The sequence below is a fragment of the Zonotrichia leucophrys genome, chromosome 6 (assembly GCF_028769735.1).
Source record: "Zonotrichia leucophrys gambelii isolate GWCS_2022_RI chromosome 6, RI_Zleu_2.0, whole genome shotgun sequence".
Classification (NCBI taxonomy): domain Eukaryota; kingdom Metazoa; phylum Chordata; class Aves; order Passeriformes; family Passerellidae; genus Zonotrichia; species Zonotrichia leucophrys.
This window is the reverse complement of record NC_088176.1, coordinates 1,650,001-1,669,509: the sequence shown is the minus strand read 5'-3', so window position 1 is coordinate 1,669,509 and position 19,509 is coordinate 1,650,001.

The following is a 19,509-nucleotide window of genomic DNA, read 5'->3' as shown; positions in this document are numbered from 1 at the left end:
AAAGGGATTTAACTCCCAACTAACATCACACCAAGGAAACAGGTGGAGTTGGACCTCAAAAAACATAGAAATCTGTGTTCTCTGCAATTCAGCAATTGATTATAGGTGTTTTATTTTTAAAGAAAATAACAGGAAACAACTCAGTTTAATAGATCTCTGTATATGAAAAACATATACAGAGATCTACTTTTGGGTTAAAATCTGGTCTTGCACATTTTGCACAGAGAAATACAGATATTTCTGTATGTATTCAACAGGATCCACACGAATTGAAGATAATTTGGGAAGACTCTTTTTAGGAACTGCGCACACTGAATTTAAGTTCTAAGTCTTGTGAGACCCTTCCCTGAGCTCCCTATGAAAAATCTTGCTATAAATAATAGAAATAAAATCATTAAAATGTTAATATAACCTATAAAATCAAACAAAGGACCTGCTGGAGACCGGATCAAACCTAAATCGTATGAAAAATCCTTTCTTAGAACAAAGTCCTGGAGATTTGAATAATTTTCCTTTTTAAATGTCAGTACAATCTTTAGGTTTGGTTCGGTGAAATTTGGAGCAATTCTCCATAATGAAAGGAAAGAATGAATATAAACACCTTTCAGTAGGACTTTGGGATTCCTGACTCCTGTCTCTTTAGGGAGACTATTTTTCCTTATGGCACAGGTCTGCACTGTTAAAGACCTTGCTATGAAATAATGAGAAGTCGAGGAGAGAAGGAGAACAAGCATGATTACCTTGGAAAATTCACTTAATGAAAGAGACCAAAATGATGTGTCCATCTATTAATGTTACCAGAAGCAGCCAAATAGATTATCCAGGTGAAAAAGGGGAAAAGAAAAACAACGGAGTCCCTGCCATAGGTGAGAGCTGAGATTTTCCTCTCACACCACTGATTTTTTGTAAGAAATTATATTTTTCAAGAGTTTCTGCTGACAAGGGGGCTGGGAGCTCCTGTGTTCAGACAAAACTGCACCACAGAGTCGTGTGCTTTTAATTTAAACCAGTTTAATGTATGTTAAATGGAGAGAACAATATATGTAAAATAGGTGTAGACCCCTTCTGATAAAGGGTTTTTCCCACATCACATAACCCAGTGTGGCAGATAGGCACTTCCCTGGCAGTGCCCAAGTCAGGTTGGACATTGGGGCTTGGAGCAACCTGGGACAGTGGAAGGTGTCCCTGCCCATGGCTGGGGTGGAATGGGATGAGATTTAATGTCCCTTCCAACCCAAACCATTCCATGATTCTATGAAGACCCAACATCCTACAAAGCATTATCTGGAAGGACTCAACGAATGGTGCAAAAGCAAATATTCCTGTTTATTTTCCATGGCTTTATTCCACTCTAGACTCCATTGCCGTGGCAGGTTTTATGTGTATCTGAAAAACTCAAGCCCCTCCTTACACTGTGTTTTGTTTGGATAAGACCCATTCTCCAATTTTTATGATAAAATGAGGACATAATTCACATATTAGCATTTCCAGACCTGTAGAGCTGCAGAATGAGTAAACAGTGCAGTGAGCAATCATTATTAATCTGCACTGGAGAAAGAGTGAGAGAGAGGGGAAAAAAAAGCACATGATTTTGTGGTGTGCTAAACCAGAAAAATATGGTCTGCACTTCTTAAAACATCTCAAATTCTTTTTTTATCTGTGTTTTAGAGGTGACAGAGAAAAATCTATCTCTTAGCTGAAGTAATCTCAGATGAATTAATATCCTTTTCCATATAAAAGTGTTTGGGGAAACTTGAAATTGTGGCATAACCTATTGATTACATTATTTGAATTAAGTTTTCGAAATCCTACAGCTGTTTGCTGTCAAGATTTAAACCTACTGTCTATTTTCAGCTGTGCACTTAATACACATTTCACCTGGTGACTCAATAACATTTTAATATAAAAGTACATGATCAGGGAACATATGTTCAGTGTTCATACGAGGCTTAATAGCGACAGAAGGGGTAACAATTAACAGTTCTGTTTTTTCTGGGTACACAGGGTCCGAGTTTAAAGTTTTTCCTGGGCCGCTTCCAAAAAATCTTTGTTCCTAGTGCCTTGACCTTTGAGGAGTTTGGAATCAATGAGCCACGTTGCCTTCCATAAGGGTGTCAAGTGCAGAATAAAAAACTGCGTCACATCATTTTTCACCGCGGCCAGATGAGGTCTGAGTGAAGGAACAAGGAACAGGAAAGCCAGAACATCTGAAAAATTGACTCTGCAAGCTGGAATGTGATTCTGCAATAAGGGGCAACTCTCCTTTGCCTTTTTTTTTCCCCCCCTCCCTTTTTTTTTTTTGCCGGAGTAGGCAGGTTGTAGACAGATCTGGGTCTCAGGCTGCCGCCCCTGGGGCCCCCGTGTCAAGGCGCGGTGATAGAGCGCCGTTCATTTCTGCAACATCTGTAACGCATCGAGCGATGTATTAATAGCTCAATATGCCAATCTGCCACTGTGCATTTTGACCCAGCGAGGACCAGGAGCATGGAAGGTCTGCGAGGCAGATGTGGGAACGGCAGCAAGGGCTGAAATTAAAGGCAGACCCCGAGTTTTGCACGGAATTGCGGAGCGGTAGTTCTGGAAGAGGCTAATGCTTCCAGCTCAGTTAGGAGGTTAATAGAGCTAATCTTCTGTATCACTATTATTTATAACATGTTGTTGGACTTAATGTTTATGAAGCTCAAGCTGTATAGTGCACATCCAATTATGTTTTCTTACAGCCATGGAGGGTTTTATGAAAAGGAATATTGAGTGAATGCTTTATTGCTGAAAAATATTGTATTGGTTAGAAGGGAAGTTAATCCAATAGGAGGTAAAAACAGTAACAAAGGCTACAGCAAATACGAGATGCTTTAAATTCATTGCATGACATTCTCACCCTAATTATTAGCCCACGCTGGGAATAAAAACAGCACCCTCATCTTCAAGTTATTATTTTTTTTTTTCCCCTTTCCTCATTTTTATTGCACATTTACATAAGACTTGTATGCCTTGTACTTCTTCCAGGCTGCCTTATAAGGTTTCTTTTAACCCTTTGCTTCTCTTTTCCACAGCCGTGCAGGAAGATTCATTTACACCCCCGGAGGCAGTGGAAGGCAGGTGACAACAGTGCAGGTGGCTGGGGCAGAGGAGGCCAAGCCACGATGGGCACAGAGGTGGCAGCAGCTTGAACAAAAGCCCAGAAGTTCAGGTGCTTATCCAGCCTCAGCTCACAGAGCCCCTTGGGTCTGGAAAGCTGGAACAGAAAATCCTGAGGAAAAAGAAATTTAGAAATATCCAGTATTTCCTGCATCTAATTGGATGGGAAATATTGCAAGAGCAAATCTTTTTCATGGTGTGGAGGACCAGCCCACACCTGGCAGCAGAAATGTCCAGTGGATGGTTGAGAAAGGTAGAAAAAACCTCTTTGAAAAATGCCCTGTCCCTCATGAAGGACCATTGTTATTGCAGTCAGGGAGAGCAGAAAGAATGAAGTGGAGGCTTGTGGTTTGTACTTTATGCTTAAAATAAGGGGAGTTAAAGAAAGTCTGACTGAAGGAAAAAGAGGGAAGGAAGGAAGATTAGCCAGTTAATAAAGGAGATTTATGTGAGTGACAGTGGGTAGGCAAATTGCACTGCTAAATGGGGTATGGACTTCTTTTATGTGGAGAAGAGAATTTATCAATTTTCTTTAACTCAAGCTGCACCATAATCGTGCTGTCAGGGCCTTGGCTGGAGGAGACACCCATCTCATGGAGAAACAGGTCTGGAGACACCCGGGCTGGCTGGCAGAAATTTGGGAATGGTGCCGTCTCCTGCATATGTTTCCAACAAACATTTTTTGCTGTGCTGCAGTTTTGATCAAGGCTTGGGATTTTTTTAATCTGTACCACGAGTCAAAGGTGCACATGGGCTGCTCTAGCAATTCCTCATTTTCAATGAGCAACTTAGGAGGACTTTGAGGGCTGAGCAAGGCCAGCTGAGATGGGATCTCAGGAGCCTGAGATCTTGGATGATGATGAAAGTTCTTGTTTTTGTCATCATTGTCAAACAGGCTGGGCAGAGATGCAGCTACACGAAGCATGAGCAGATAGCTGGTGTCTGACCCATGTCCAACTGGCTTCCAGGAGCATTTCTTCTGCAGCAAAGCATCTGTGCAGCCAGTGGCTGATGAATTCCCATGGAAGCATTTCTGATTTGAGCTCGTGTTATGTGTGTTCCTGGTTAAAAGTGAATTTCTGAAAACACATGGGTTGTCCCGAGGTTCTGCCCGCCGCCGTTATCGGATTCAGTGTTTCCAGCAGGAATTTAGCTCCTCGTGTTACAGATGATGAGACCTGATGAGCTGCTATGAATGTGTTATCTGCATGGAGCTGAGCTGGCTCCTGCTCCAGAGCAGGATTTCCTGGAGCAAATCCAATCTAGGACAGGAGCTACAAGAAAAAACATTTTCCTCCCCAGGCCACATCACTGAGGCTTCACATCTCTCTGAGACCTGACACAGTGTGCAGCTACAGGACCAGGGTCTCAACAAAAAGCCAGAGTAGAATTGTCCACAGACAGAAATAAATAATCCTCTGTGGCTGGTATTTCATTTATCATTTATGCGCTTGAATTTATACTCACCTAAATCCTATACATATGTCCTTAAATGCCTGCAGAAATCTCAGATTTCTCCTCTTCCATTAGGGATACCATCTAAAACCTGCTTTCTATTAAAAACAACCCAAAAAAAAGTTCAGAAAAAGTGCATTCCTTCTCCATCCCTGAGCCATTTGGCGCTTCAGAGAATCATTAGAGAAGTGTGTATTTTTCAAAGCTAAAAATATTTCCCTCTCAAAATCCCACCCTCTTCTCCAGTGGCTTCAGAGAAAGCAGCAGAGGCAAATACCAAGAGGAAAGTGTGGATGAGGAGTCAGAGCCTCGGGTGTCTGTAAAAGGTGGAGATGGGGCCAGAAGAACCAGGGAAAGGAATCTGGGATGGCCATAGGTTAAAAATGCCATTTTCCTGTTGAATCCTGTAAACGAACAGAAGTTCATTAAGGATCACCAGCAGGAAATATGAATATTATGCTTAATTTAGAGAGAAAATTCCATGTCTCTGCTTCAGATAAGGCTGGGGGTAGGATTCCAAAGGTAGGAAGTTGGCTGACTCAGCCTGTGGCTGGATTTAGGGATATTTAATTAATTTCATTGCAAGATTTTCTTTATCCTTGTAACGACACATTGTGTGTTTACATTGTTTTAATGCGAAAATATTGACTTTTAGGTTGGTGTGTTTGAAATGACCAAAGCTAAAATAAAAATTATGGGTTGGACAAAAGGTGAATTTAGTAATTTATCTTCTTGGACTTAGAGAACTGAAGTGGAATGAGAATCAGATCAAGATGGGACATAATTTCCCTGGAAGCGTCGAAGGCCAGGCTGGATGGGGTTTGGAGGAACCCGGGACAGTGGAAGGTGTCCCTGCCCATAGCAGAGGTGGGACTGGATGAGTTTTAAAGTCCTTTCCAACCCAAAACTGAATTTTAACCTGGTAGTTGAATGACTTTAAAAAGTTCATTTATGGATAATTATGAAAAAGATGGAAGAAAGGTTTTGAAAAAATGTTGGGGAAACTAAAAAGGCTTAGAAATATATATTCCCATTGTACTCACAGAGGTTGGGAATCAAAGGGAAACAATCCTGTTTGGATCATCCAGCTCTTGCTTTGGGCATTTTATCTAACCTGGCAGAGTCTGGATCTGTTGATAAGAATAGATAATGTTTTGTAAAATGAGCAGTTAAAGATCCGGTTGCATCCCTGGGTATTCCCAGCATTAAAATAAAATCTGGATATTCTACTGAGAAGGCTGGACTAGGAATAGCCTTAAACTACTTGTTTAGCTGGAGGACAAATATGTTTGAAATCATTAGGAATGGGATTAGGGTTATTTAGAGATGCCCTTTTTCCCTCTTTGTCAAATCATTCAGGAAAATGAGGCCTTATTATCACAGAACTCAAACTTCACACTGATTCTAAACTATCTCCATTTTGAGATGCTCAATAAAACCAGTACTGCAGGGAAATGTTGTTGCACTTTAGGATTATCCAAAGGTCAAATATTCAGAATAATCTAATAGAAAAACATCGGCTTCAATTTAATGGAATAGCATTTAATAGGAGAGGGAAAATATTCTAACCTGGAAGACTTTATCATTAAAAAAATTAGAAATTTTGAAAATCAAGGGAAATGCCAAAACCTCAGAATTTGTGATGTTTCATAGCATTTTGTGGGCAGCACAGTGGGACAAGAGATGCCAGGAATTCAGGAGGTCCAGTGGGCTCCCTTCAATCCCAGAAACTCTCCTTTGGTGTCTGGAGTAAACCTCTGCTTGTCTGTGAGAGAACACAACACCTAGCACTTTATTTGTTATTCTGACTGCTCCTAAATCAGCCTCGCTTTGCAAATTTTGGTTCTTTCCATGTGGACCTCCTTTGTCTGAAATTTGCTGGGGCAGAAAACAAAAGAGGATTCAGAATGATTTTTGGCTTTGTCGGCAGATCCATCACTTTCCAGACACGGCTCCACCTCACGGCACCAGGCCATGGAGAGCACGATCCATTAAGGATCAGCAATGCCCCTTATGTTGGCCATTGAGCAAAAGGATCTTGGATCCAAGAGCTGGGGGGAACACTCGGGTGTGTCAGAATAAAGCAATGAACCTGAACGGGTAAATGTTGAGTTTTGAGCTATGAGATTGTCAGGAAAGTCAATGTTAGCTGGAGATCCTGCTCACAGAGGCAATGAGTTCTCTCCAGATCTATTATAAAATTTTTGTGAAATTCAATTGTCTGAACAGTGCTCAGTGAAGTCATTTTAATTTTACCATTTTATTTGTTTTGTATCAGGAAATGATGAAGTCTGTAATGCAGGATCTGCCACAGATTCTCCCACAGACCCACATATTGCTAAACACATCTATGTTATCCAACCATATTGCTAAACATATGAATTCTTTAAAGAAGATTATCCTGATTTTCACTGTTTTTAACAAGCCTTATAAACAGAGCTGTAAAATATCTCCACTTGCTCCTCTCCAAACCATGGACTCGCGAGCCGTGAGCGCATTGTTCAGGGGTGGCAGATTTCTCCAGCCATATCCATCATCCTCCCACTCCCAAATCCCTCAGTCTCTCTGGCTGCAGCCACAGGCAGTGTTTGGGCAGGCCCTGGGGGTGAGCATTCCCAGGGTCGGGCCATCCCTGCCTCGGGGTGAGCAGCCAGAGGGTCGGGCCATCCCTGCCTCCCGCCGCCTTCCTGCTCCATACCGGAGGTGACTGGGCAGGGGGTCCCTGCTGAGGTTACCCTGGGCCACTCTCCCTGCTGCAAACAGGAACCTCCAGCAATGCTAAACAAATCAGGCTGCCAAGGTTTTTTTCCTTTTTTTTTTTTTCTTTTTTTTTTCTTTTTTTTTTTTTTTTTTGTTCCTAACTTTCCCATAAAAAGATTCAGGTAAATGTAGCATGACGAGCCAATTTAAGCCAATTTCAAAGTTATTTGAGTAATTGGTTATTAAGATAACACTCTCAAATTTCAATTCAGCAATTATCCTCTTAAAGATACAGAATGTAAGTATAGGAGGAAGAGTCTATGTGTTAAAGCTACAGAGGCCCCTTTTATAAAATCTAAAATGTGGAGATATTTGACAAAACCATGGAGCTCCTAATCTCATTGCACTGAGACTTATCTTCCAGCATGTGCAACCCTTCTATGTTGAAAGCAAGTGTTTCTAAATTTTGGAAACGAAGTTGACTATTATTAGTGCTCATAAAGATTAAGAGACTAAGTGAAGACCCTCCTTTTAATATATGTAAGCTCCTTACCCATAACTTAAGAACCACAAGGGGACAGAACATTGTCTTCCTACAAGGCTGCACTGCAGACTGATGCAGAGTGTGATGATGGAAATAATGGCTTTGGCAGATGTACTTGGTGTAGAGCCAATTTCTCCATCCTGATGAATGGTGGAATTACCACAGAAAAGCTTTACAGTTAAAAAAAAAAAAAAAAAGGAAAGAGAGAAAAAAAAAGAAAAAGAAAGAAAAAAATGTGCAGCTTATTCCCAGTTAATCAACCCCGTAGGATGGATGGCCATGACCAATTATTATTCCCAGATACCACTGGTTAATCAAAAAGCACACAGTTAAAAGGCCTTGCGTTAGCGACTTGGCTGCTGAAAGCAAGAGTGGAGAATCTGCAAATGCTCACCACAAGATTAAGGCTATGCAAATGCAGGGAAGTTTCCTGCACTTGCACTGTTGCCTTTCAGGAAGGTGAAGTGGGTTTGTTATCCTTGGAGTGGCACTGGGTGTTGGTTATCCATGGAATGGCACTGAGTATTGGTTATCCATGCAGTGGCACTGGCTGTTGGTTATCCATGGAGTGATACTAGGTGTTATCCCTGGAGTGGCACTGAGTGTTGGTTATCTATGGAATGGCACTGGGTGTTGGTTATCCATGGAGTGGCACTGGGTGTTGGTTATCCCTGCAGTGGCACTGGGTGTTGGTTATCCATGGAGTGATACTAGGTGTTATCCCTGGAGTGGCACTGAGTGTTGGTTATCTATGGAATGGCACTGGGTGTTGGTTATCCATGGAGTGATACTAGGTGTTATCCCTGGAGTGGCACTGAGTGTTGGTTATCTATGGAATGGCACTGGGTGTTGGTTATCCTTGGAGTGGCACTGGGTGTTGGTTATCCCTGCAGTGGCACTGGGTGTTGGTTATCCATGGAGTGATACTAGGTGTTATCCCTGGAGGGGCACTGGGTGTTTTGTTCCTGCAGGTTCTGGATCCATGGTGTCCTGGCTTGGGGAAAATGTTCTGGTGGCTGAACATTCCCCCAGAGCACACAAACCCCACACACGCTCTGGCTGCCACCACCAGCTCTGTCCCCTCCTGTCCCAGTTGTGCCTGGAAGCCAAAGGAAGCGCCGAAGCGCAGCCAGTGTCTGCGGCTTTTTGTGCCTCCTCATTCCAGACTCTTTTTGTGCCTCCTCATTCCAGACTCAGGGAACAGGAGACACCAGGGAGGAAGCAGAGAGCGAATCCTGACAGAGCAGAGGTCGGGGTTTGCTCACATTTTGGCTCGCACCAGCAGAATGCAAAGGGCAGAGCCAGATAGGGCAGGAAATATGAACCTGGGTCTGATTTACTCCTGATGAAAGTTAACCCCCTTCCACTGGAAATTTCTGTGGAGTGAAGCCAAGTCCCTGCAGCTGAGAATCTGTCCCCTTTGTGTTCAGATCAGTTGTAATAATTAAAGATATATTAAGACAGCAGAGAGTGCAGTGTAATCAGGACTGGGAAAAATCCTTCAGAGTTATTTTAGCTTTAGTCCTTACGTTTATTTTTTGTGACTGAGATTGTTTAAATAATATGTCTCCAGAGAACAGAGTAAAAATATAGATTCTAATTTGAATATAGATAAACACTGGATTATATATCACAAAATATGCTGGTGTAGCACAAGCAGTACATGCTACATGTTAACACCAGGTATTACGTAACCACAGCACCCAGCCAATTCACTTTTATCCTGCTAATGTATTTTTTACCTCCAAACATTAATATTTTTATATCTATATATATGTACTGCTACAATGCCATATTCCCAGGTTTTACAGTTTCTCTGCATTTTTCTGGCACAGGTTACAATGGAGGAAAAACGCCAACTGGAACACGTCGAAAAACAAGATCATAAGGTTTCACTCAAGTTGCTTAAATTATTATGTAGGAGGTATATTATCGACCTTTTAATAAAAACCTTTACAGTCTCCATGGAAACATTTTTACATTGACATATAAAAATATAAATGGAAAAAAAATGTTGTAAAAAAATGAATCTGGTCTCCTGTTCATAAATTAGCGGCTGCCCTCGCTGTGTGGTGCCTCATCTTCCCTCCGTTATGCAAATGCAGCTGCTCAGTGATGATTCATTAGCAGAGCATCTTGCTGTAACCTGTGCAGTAAGATGAGGGATTCGAGAGGTTTAATCCTAAAATAGCATTCACTGTTTCTGGGAGGCGGTTTCCCACCTACTTTTAAACCAGGACAGCACATCAGTGCATTTGGGCTCGGGTTAAATGTGCAGGAGGTGGAACAACCCTCGGAAGTACCGACTCATAAAATTCAAAGCTCACAAGAAAGTGCCTGCCTGGTTTTCTTTCTGCTTAAATTAAGAGCCTCTCATCCTGACCGCACTGAATTTCCAGGAGTTTTCAGCCTTTACAGCAGAGGAAAATCCTCCTGCAGCCTCAGCCTCACGTGCTGGAGCCCCGGCAAATTTGGGAAGGGGCGAGGAATCTCAAACACATCATTTGAGATAAGGATCAGCCTCTCTTGATTTGAATTCCAGAGCTCTCAGCTGTGGTCTGCTGACATCTCGTCAGCATCCGTGACATTTACCAGCGATATCCCGTTTATATCACTCTCAACTCCAGAGGCCAGATGACAAGATGCAAAGACATTCGAATTCTGATTGCAATACAAAGGCAGAAGTTTGTGCTGCTAGAAAAGAGAAGCACAGTACAAAGAGCACAGGGATTGCTTTCCAAGAAGCACCAGCGCAGTGCTAAATGTGCTTTTATTTACAGATAATTCTCTGGCAGGTTTCTCTTTTAATCTCAATTTCCTCTCTAATCAATGCAGGATTGTGCCAGCCATTTGGAGGAGGCATTCTTTACATGAGTACACATGAAGTGGTTTTTCAAGGAGCTGAAGAAATAAAATTGTCACTGTTTACTAAAATAAAAGGCAGTTTCTAAAGAAACCCTCTTCAAATACAAGCAAATGAAGCATTGACCTGTCTCATATAATAAAACAAAGAACGAAATAGTCTCAAAATGAATCATGCAGCTTTCTACCAATTTTCAAGTTATGAAAACCAAAAGGCTTGATTAGCACATAGATTTTAAAAAGTTGAAAGAAGAGTCTTTGAAGCCAGGTAAATGCCATATTCTGAATGCAGTAGGTTATTCAGATAAATTGTACAGATTTAAGTTCCTTGCAGAGCTCAGTGAATTTATTGAAAGCTTTTGTATTCAACAGCAGCATCAGAGACAGTTCAGGATGAAATTAAATACTTAATAACTTAAATATAATTTAATATCAAACCAAGCAGTTGTTCCCCTACATAAAACATAAGGAGAAGTTTTTATATAGATAGACAAATAGATAAATATACATATTTATAAACACATGCCTGTTATCCAAACATATTTATAATAGCTTTTTTCAACTGCTGCCTAATATAGCAGATATGACGATTTTCAGAGGGATTTCTTGCTGAATCAAATTTGAAGGGAACATCCCTCCATACCTGGGTAGTTTTTGCAGTGCCTTGAGCTTTGTGTTAATAACACTGCAAAGGAAACTGATTTTCACAAAGTGGTTCAGCTCCCAGTCTCTAAATACCAGAACCCCCTGAAAGTATTTCAAATTCATTTTGGCCGAGTTCATAACAGGAAATAGGTAAAGGGAGAAAGTCACACTGAAGTGGTTGTTGAAATGAACACAGGAAAGTGTGGAAAATGTAGTTTGTGTGTACGCATATGGAGGAGCGGCTCAGACCTCCCTCCCTTCCACGCTGGAATGGAGCTCTGAGCAACCTGGTCTGTAGAAGGTGTCCCTACCCTACCCATGGAATGAGGTGTTCCCTAAGATCCCTTCCAACCCAAACTGTTCTGGGATTCTGTGTCACAGAGCAAACCCAAATCTTGCCTCAGGCTGTGACCTCCAGCCGACACCGCAGAGCAGCACTTGAGAGCTCTGGTAAAATCTCTCAGATAAAATCCTGAACAGTTTCCTCACTCTTATTGGTAGCTACTAGCAGTGAGAGAGATGTTACTGTGGGTTTGGAAGAGACATGGCACACACTGACTCTGAAATTTCCAAACTTGTATGTGAGCTTTAATAAACACCAGAGAAACTCATAACGATATTTTTGCACATGTAAGTGGAGAGCCCTTAATTCACTCAAAGGACCAAACTATCCTTTAATGAGAGCCTCTTCTGGCAAAATACCTGAAATTCTAAAAACCCTGTGTAGGGACAATCTAGCTAGGAAAAGCCAGTGTCCATAGGAGACAGAGGAATATTATTTGAGTAAAGGGAGAGAGCCCACTGGGGCACATGCCTGTGGGATTTTCTGTCCCGAGGTCTTGGAGGGTGCAGCCTCCTTTATCCCAGACTCCCAGCCACACCTTGCCCTCTTCCCTTCCCTGTTGGTGAGGTACCAGGGAGATGCAACCTTCCACAACCACCTACCCCATATCCCCCTGGAACCTGGCATTTTATCCCAAAGTTCAGAAACTCAAGTTTGTGTAGACGCATTTGTTGGTTTCAGGAACCAAACTGGCTTCTGAAGCAAACCTGCTGCTTGAAGTTGGTAGAGACATTAAGACCCACTTCAAAGACCTTAACACCCATGGAATTGTCTGTAAAGACATTAGCACACATCTTCCCTATCACCTCTTTTATAAGGAAACCTCATGAATTCTGGCTCTTTTAATCAGCTGCATTTTCCAGTCGTCTCTCTGTCTCTTTATCTAAATTTTACCTTTTTGTGTGTGTTGTCTGCTGAAAACCAACACATAGTCGAAGGTTTGGTCTGGGAAATGATTGAAGATCAGCCTTGCAGTTCCCCCTGGCAGGGGCTGACAGCTTTGTTCCTCTCCCTGCAGAACTGGGCTCTCACAAGGTGCTGGGTGACCACCCAACGTGGCAACTCCTGCTGCCCTGATGGCTCTCCTATTTCCCCAGTTCACCTTTCCCTTTGCTTCTCCACACCAAGTGGAAAATATTCCTCCTGCAAAACTGGCCAAGAAGCCAGAGGCCGCAGCAGAGGGGTTGAGCTGGCAGCGGACAGAAATACAATTTGTATTTTCAGCAGGGACAGAGTTGAAATCCCAGGTGTCTTCCCAGGAACCCCACAGGGTTTTGTGGCCACTCAAGCCACCAGGGCCCCCAGCAGCTCTTCAGGAGTCAGGACAGCTCTCCAGTCCCCTGGTTCCCACCACAGGCCTTGGTTTGCATCCACACATTGGCCCCTCTCTGTGAACTTAATACGGGGCTGTGGGGCCAACAAAAATGTGCCAGCGTTTTTGGCAAGTCCTGCCGCAGTGTTTGTGCAGATCTTTGCAGGTCATTAACCTGACAATGCCGGTGATGAGAGGCTGGGAGTCACAAATGCCTCTGCGAGGTCTCCAAGGCTCAGCCCTCGGCATTCCAAGCACGCAGGGCCAGGAGGCAGCAGTTAACTGGAGAAACCCGATGCCATCCTGCTGGATGGATGGAGAGCAAACATTGCACAGCGACAGCCACGGGGAGAAAAGGACTGGTGAAAGGAAAGAGGGGAAAAAAGGAAAATTGCCAAGGAAAATCGCTGTGAACTTCCAACCCTGGCAGCACATCCACTCATGGAGTGGTTTGGGTTGGAAGGGGCCTTGAAGTCCCTTCAAGTTTCACTCCCTGCCTGGCAGGGACACCTTCCCCTGTCCCAGGCCCAGTGTCCAGCCTGGCCTTGGGCACTGCCAGGGATCCAGGGGCAGCCCCAGCTGCTCTGGGCACCTGTGCCAGGGTCTGCCACCCTCCCAAGGAAGGATTTATTCCCAATCTCCCATCCATTTCTGCCCTCTGGCACTGGGAGCCATTCCCTGTGCCCCTGTCCCTCCATCTCTTGTCCCCAGTCCTTCTCCAGCTCTCCTGAAGCCCCTTTAGGCACTGGAACGGGCTCTAAAGTCTCTCTAGAGCATTCCCTTCTCCAAGTGAGCACTCCCAGCTCTCCCAGCCTGGCCCCAGAGGGGCTCCAGACCTTGGAGCATCTCCATGGCCTCCTCTGGGCTCACTCCATGACCTTCTGATGCTGGGGACCCCAGAGCTGAGCACAGTGTGAACATCAGATGAATGATCCCCAAGCCTCCAGAGCCTCATGAGACTCCCACACCCCGTACCTGCTGCTGCCTTGTCAGGAGCTCATCCCCATCTCCTTCCCTGGACACAACAGTGCTGTCACTGAAATTGTCCTTCCTACCCTGCCAGCCTTCTCTGGAGATGATTCCAGAATTGGGAAGTAACACCCTGATGGAGATCAAAAATCCAATTTTCTCTTATTGCAGCCTGCACTTTTTCTCTTCATATTTGTCTTCAGACACAACAATGCACCCATTGGAGTAATTATGTTTAAATACTAATAATCTATTAAGTTCTTCCAAAAACTCAACATTGAATTCTTCCATAAACTCAACAGCCATCTAGCAGAGGTTTATTCTTCTTACTGATATCCCCAAGAAACATAAAATGTCTTAAGGGATGAGCCCCTTGATACTTTTCCATGTGTATATTTTAAATGGATGAAATAATTCTTGAAAAAAATCTAAAATTCATACATGGATGTGAAACATTAAAAAAAAAAAAAGCTCAGTTAAGTTTATGACATTTTTATTCAGTTTTTTAAACTTTTAACAAATTCTTTTTTTAAATAGTCCCAGAGATTTTGGATTTCTTGATAACAGCTTCATGTAAACTTCCACGCATTTGAGTCCTTCTGTGAATGGTTGTGGTTGTCAAGTCACATTTTGGTAACTGTGAGTGTGAATCAAATATAAAACAAGGTAAGTGAAGAAAAAGAGTAAATAATTGAAGCGTAAAATTCACATTTGTGCTCCAGAGTTAATCTGATCTCCACCAGCATCTCCACCTTTTCTGAGCACTAGCACAAGAAATTTTAAATTGTTATATTCTGTGGGACACTGGTGGGCACATCCAAAACCCTTCCCATGATCCCGGATCTCCTTTGTCTGTTCAACTCTTACCCAGAGGTCACTCCAAACTTTATTTTACCCCTTCTTCTGACCCTGAATCTGAGAGCATAAAACCATGTAGGCATTATTAAACACCCCTAACTCAGTTCCAAAGTTCTGCTGTATCAAGTTGCACCAGATCTGACTTTGTCTGTGAAGAAACAATCTGTTTTTATCCCACGTTAACCCAGCTTGGAAGCAGTTCCTAACCCAATGTTCAGCGAGCCCGATGTTCACCGGTGCTAAAGTCACAGGCCTGCATATTTCTGTGTGTGTGTATGTGTTTGCATCTGCAATTTCCCAATATTCCTGGCTACTGCTCTGCGAGCCATTGAACTGCTCAGTGCTGCATGTAATAAAACACTGAAGGCATCTGGGTTTTTTTGGACACATGTCTTGGCAGGAAAGCTGGGCTTGAAGTGTTGGATTCTCTTCACAGTTTGGAGACCAGCGTGTTTCCAGTGGAGCTGGAAACCTGTAACCACTCATATGCTCTGCTGGGTAATTTGTTAGAGTTTAGGACTGTTTGGATTTGTTTTCAAGTTGGAAAAAAAAAATTTAAGGGGGTAACCTAAGAAAGAACAGATGCTAGCACTGGAATATTAGAGCTACGAGTTCTTATCGCAGTTTGGGGAGCTGTCTAACAGTTCTTTTTAGACAAAATCTGGCCTGGAAGTGGCATGAAAGCAAGTGTGTTAAATATTGTGAAAGCAGCTGCCCTCTCTGCACTCCTCTGACTTGTGAAATCCCGTTCCTCTGGTATCTCAAATGGCTCCATTCTGGCTCCCCATCCACTGCTCCCAATATTCTGCCAGGGCTGCCTTCACCAGAAAGGTGTTGGCACCTGGCCACTGTCCAGCAGGGCATGTTTGACATTTCAGGGTTCTGAGCATCTCAATCTATTGTGTGTTTTCCATTCTTCAGGAAAGCAGGAAAATCCAGGAGACACCATTGTGACATAAAATAAAAAATGCAGATACAGATGATATTATGTGGATACAACATCCTGATTTGGAAGGGACCACAAAAAACATCTAGTTCCAACCCCTGCCATGGACAGGGACACCTTCTGCTAGCCCAGGGTGCTCCAAGCCTAGCCTGGCCCTGAACACTTCTAGGGATGGAGCAGCCACAGCTTTCCTGGATAACCTGTGCCAAGGCCACACAGTAAAAAATTCATAATATCCCATTTAACCTGTCAGTTTGAAGCTATTCCCCACTGTCCTGTCACTATAAGCTCTTGAGAAAAGTCCCTCTCCATTCTCTCCTGTGGTTTTCCTTCAGGTACTGGAAGGTCACAATCAAAATCCTGCATTTTGTACCAAGAGCAGACAAGAACGTTGCCCCACTTTTCACCACTGGCTATTTGTTTGATTCATGCCCAAAAATGCCTGGGAGTGTTTTTTGGGTTATTCCCATGGCAGTGGCTCACTGGGAGATGCTGACCAAGCTGCAGGTGAGGGGTCAACAGGAGAGCTGGGATTTCTTCAGCACATCCAGTCCCAGCTAGACCTGCACTCAGCACTTCTGGATTCCAGAGCTGGAGCAAGTGGGCAAGGAAAAGACCCCCAAAGTGGCCCTCTACTATATCAGCATCTGATTGCAATTTCTGATGGCAATTTCTTCCTTTTTTTACACAATTTTCCATCTGTCTGGGTAACCAAAGCCATGCAGATGACTGGAAGGAAACGCCAATTCTTTTTACTTTTGTTGAAATGACTTTCACCCTTCTGCTATCGTATTCTCTGCTACATTTAATTTGTTTTGGTTTAGCACATTTTAGCTGAGCAAACAATTTGTATGTTATGACTCCAGCCCCTTTTAGAATTGTTCAGGATTTTTTTTTCCCCTTTTTCACAGCTTTTTTTCTAACCTGTCTGTATTCAGCTCACACGCTGGGTTGTATTTAAACAGAAGATCAACTGATAATTGCAACACCACTGCTGGCGTCGCTGGAGTGATGAGGCTGCCAGCATTTCCAGGTTGAATTTTGGCATCCGACATCGCAGCCTGGAAGCCAATTTTATTAAAATGAGTAGAGGGAAAAATCTGTTTGGCCTCTTTTGCTTGATAAGAGTATAAAAGGACAACATTTTAAAAGAGTAAATGGATGTTGGGAATACAGTGTCTGACCTGCAGGGATTTTTGTGGTGTTTGCCACTGTGCTGGGGTGTGCAGGTCAATGTCTGGGGATGGGATCACCCTCAGCCAGAGCCTCATTGTCCCAGATGAGGGCACTGACCACTCATTAATTAATTATTTACAAACTGAGGCATCAGAGGGGCACTCAAGATGTGTTTGGAGCTGTCCCAGATGAGCACAGCCTCCCATGCAACCCCACAACTGTGCTGCCCCAGTGCATCCCAGAAATTCCACATTACTCAGTAAAAACACAGCCATCCTCCCTTATTATTGTCTGAGGGCCCATATCCTACCACCTCCTCTGGAAAATGTGCAACCACGCAACAGCAGAATACAGATGAAAATCTGCACTCATATAATTTTATATTTAAGCCTATGGGATAGGGATAATTACAGTTTTAGAATGGGATCAAAAAGCCCAGATCTACAGAGACTCTTTGAAGTCAATATCTATTTATTATAATTACACAACATCTTCCATCGGACCTGAAAGCATTATTCAGGCATTAATAAATTAAAGTTTGCAAAAGACAAGCTTCCCATGCCACTATTTATCCCCATTTTATGGATAGGCAACCTGAGGAACAAAGAGTTGAGGTGAGTTGCCTCTGTGCTCCAGCAGCACGTGGACACGGAGAGGTGCAGTGAGCCACAGGCTTTCAAACAGAGCATTTGGCTCATCTCAGTCCCCAGATTCTCTTGGCATTCCCTGTATTCTCACACCTGGGGCTTTCCTGGCTGGAGACACCAAAGGCCAAACATTCTGGGGTGTAGTGAAGCAGCTCAGTTAATAAAACTATTAACACTTTGTGTTTAATATTGCCTTTATCCAACAAATGCGTTTATTTAACGACTGTGAGCTCTTGTTCCACTCCTCCCACGTATGAGAAGAAGACAGGAGAAATGGAAATAACACTTGTTCAAGGTGGTTTAGGGAACTGAAATCCAAGCTGGGAAAGCTGGGAGCCAAAACTTCCTTCTGTCCACCCCTCTCCTTTAATTCCTGGGTCACAGCTTGTCCCTGGTGGGTGAGGAAGTTGTGGAGCAGCACAGACCAAACAGAAATCTGAATGAATTTGGACAATCTTTTGACAAAGGTCAGCAATTCCTTAGCAGTTATTGAAAAGACAGTTCATCACTGAAATACTGCAGTGCTCCATAGAATGGAAGTAAATTTGGGTGTCAATGGAGCAGTGCCAATCTATAACCAGTGTTTTATTCAAAGTAACTCTGCTGGCAGGAGGAATAGAATCATGGAATCGTTTAGGTTGGAAAAGACCTTTAAGATTACCAATTCCTGCCCTCTGGTAGCCTGAGATGGTGTTTTCTGGAGAAATTTGCACCTTGGGAGTGGCGTTCCATGAAAATGGGCTCACTTCAGCTGTTCGGTCTCAGGGCAGAGGACAGCAGTGCTGATGTGATGCTCCCAACACTGCTCAGCTGCAGAGCAGCAGGGATTTGCTCCCACCCACCCCAAATGTGGCATCGGGGCTCAGTTGCTGGGATCAGCCTTGCACAGGAGTCTCTGAGCCCCCCTTGGCTGTCGGGGCTGGCTCTGGAGGGAAGGCAGCAGTGTTTGCCTTGGGTTGGCAGAGGGCAGTGTCTCTCCTCGCACGCTCCACGGGCACCTCTGTGGCAGGGGAGGCACGGCTGGCACTGCAGAGGCTCACTGTGATTGTCCTGCTCTCCTGGGCTCTGATCCACAAGAGTCCCTAGGCTCTCCAAGGCAGACACCCTGAGGAAAGGCTCCCACCAACTTCCTCTGCTGTCATTTTCCCCCTTTGCATTATGTTAGACATTTTTGAGGCTGAGCTTTGTTACAGACTATTAGCCTATGGCAGTAGGCTGGGGAGATAAGACTTCATCAAGCTATAAATCACACCAAAGCGTGGAAAAATGGGAAATTCTGAGGTTGCACTGGCAGCTCTGGTTGGGTTCGCCTGAGCGTTGGGCTGATTGCAATATTTCAAGCGACTGCTGGTATCAGCCAATGCTGCAGCTTGCAGGGAAATGAGTTTGGTGCCTTGTGTCTGAACAGCAACACCATTAAAGTTTTGTACTTAGCATCGTTACTGACTTTGTGGGATCACTGTAGCAAGTTTTAAATGATGCATGAAATGAAGAATTCCTGCCCATCCTAAGGAGAGATAATGCAGATAATAGACTGCCTTGCAATCACAGCTGTGCAGTGTTTTTTTGTTCTGCTCACAGAAATGCCCTCCAAAGCCCAAAGTAACAGTATATACAACACGCTCACAGGGTGGGATTTTCCTCACTGGGTTTATCTGACTATTTTCCCTCTCCCCACTAATGCATACGTTCCAGGAAGGCAGAGTCTATGGATTATGGACAGGGGCACAGATGCCCAGAGCCCACAGCCCATCCTTGCATCCTAAGGATATTCAAAATTCGTAAATAATTTCATAGCTGCTGCCCAGATGTTGTTTCATGTTAGATTTTAAACCATCACAGTGGGCAGCTGTAAGTGTTTCCAAGCAGGGAAGAGCCCCAGTTTGCTGCATCACAAACAGGAACCCAAACCAG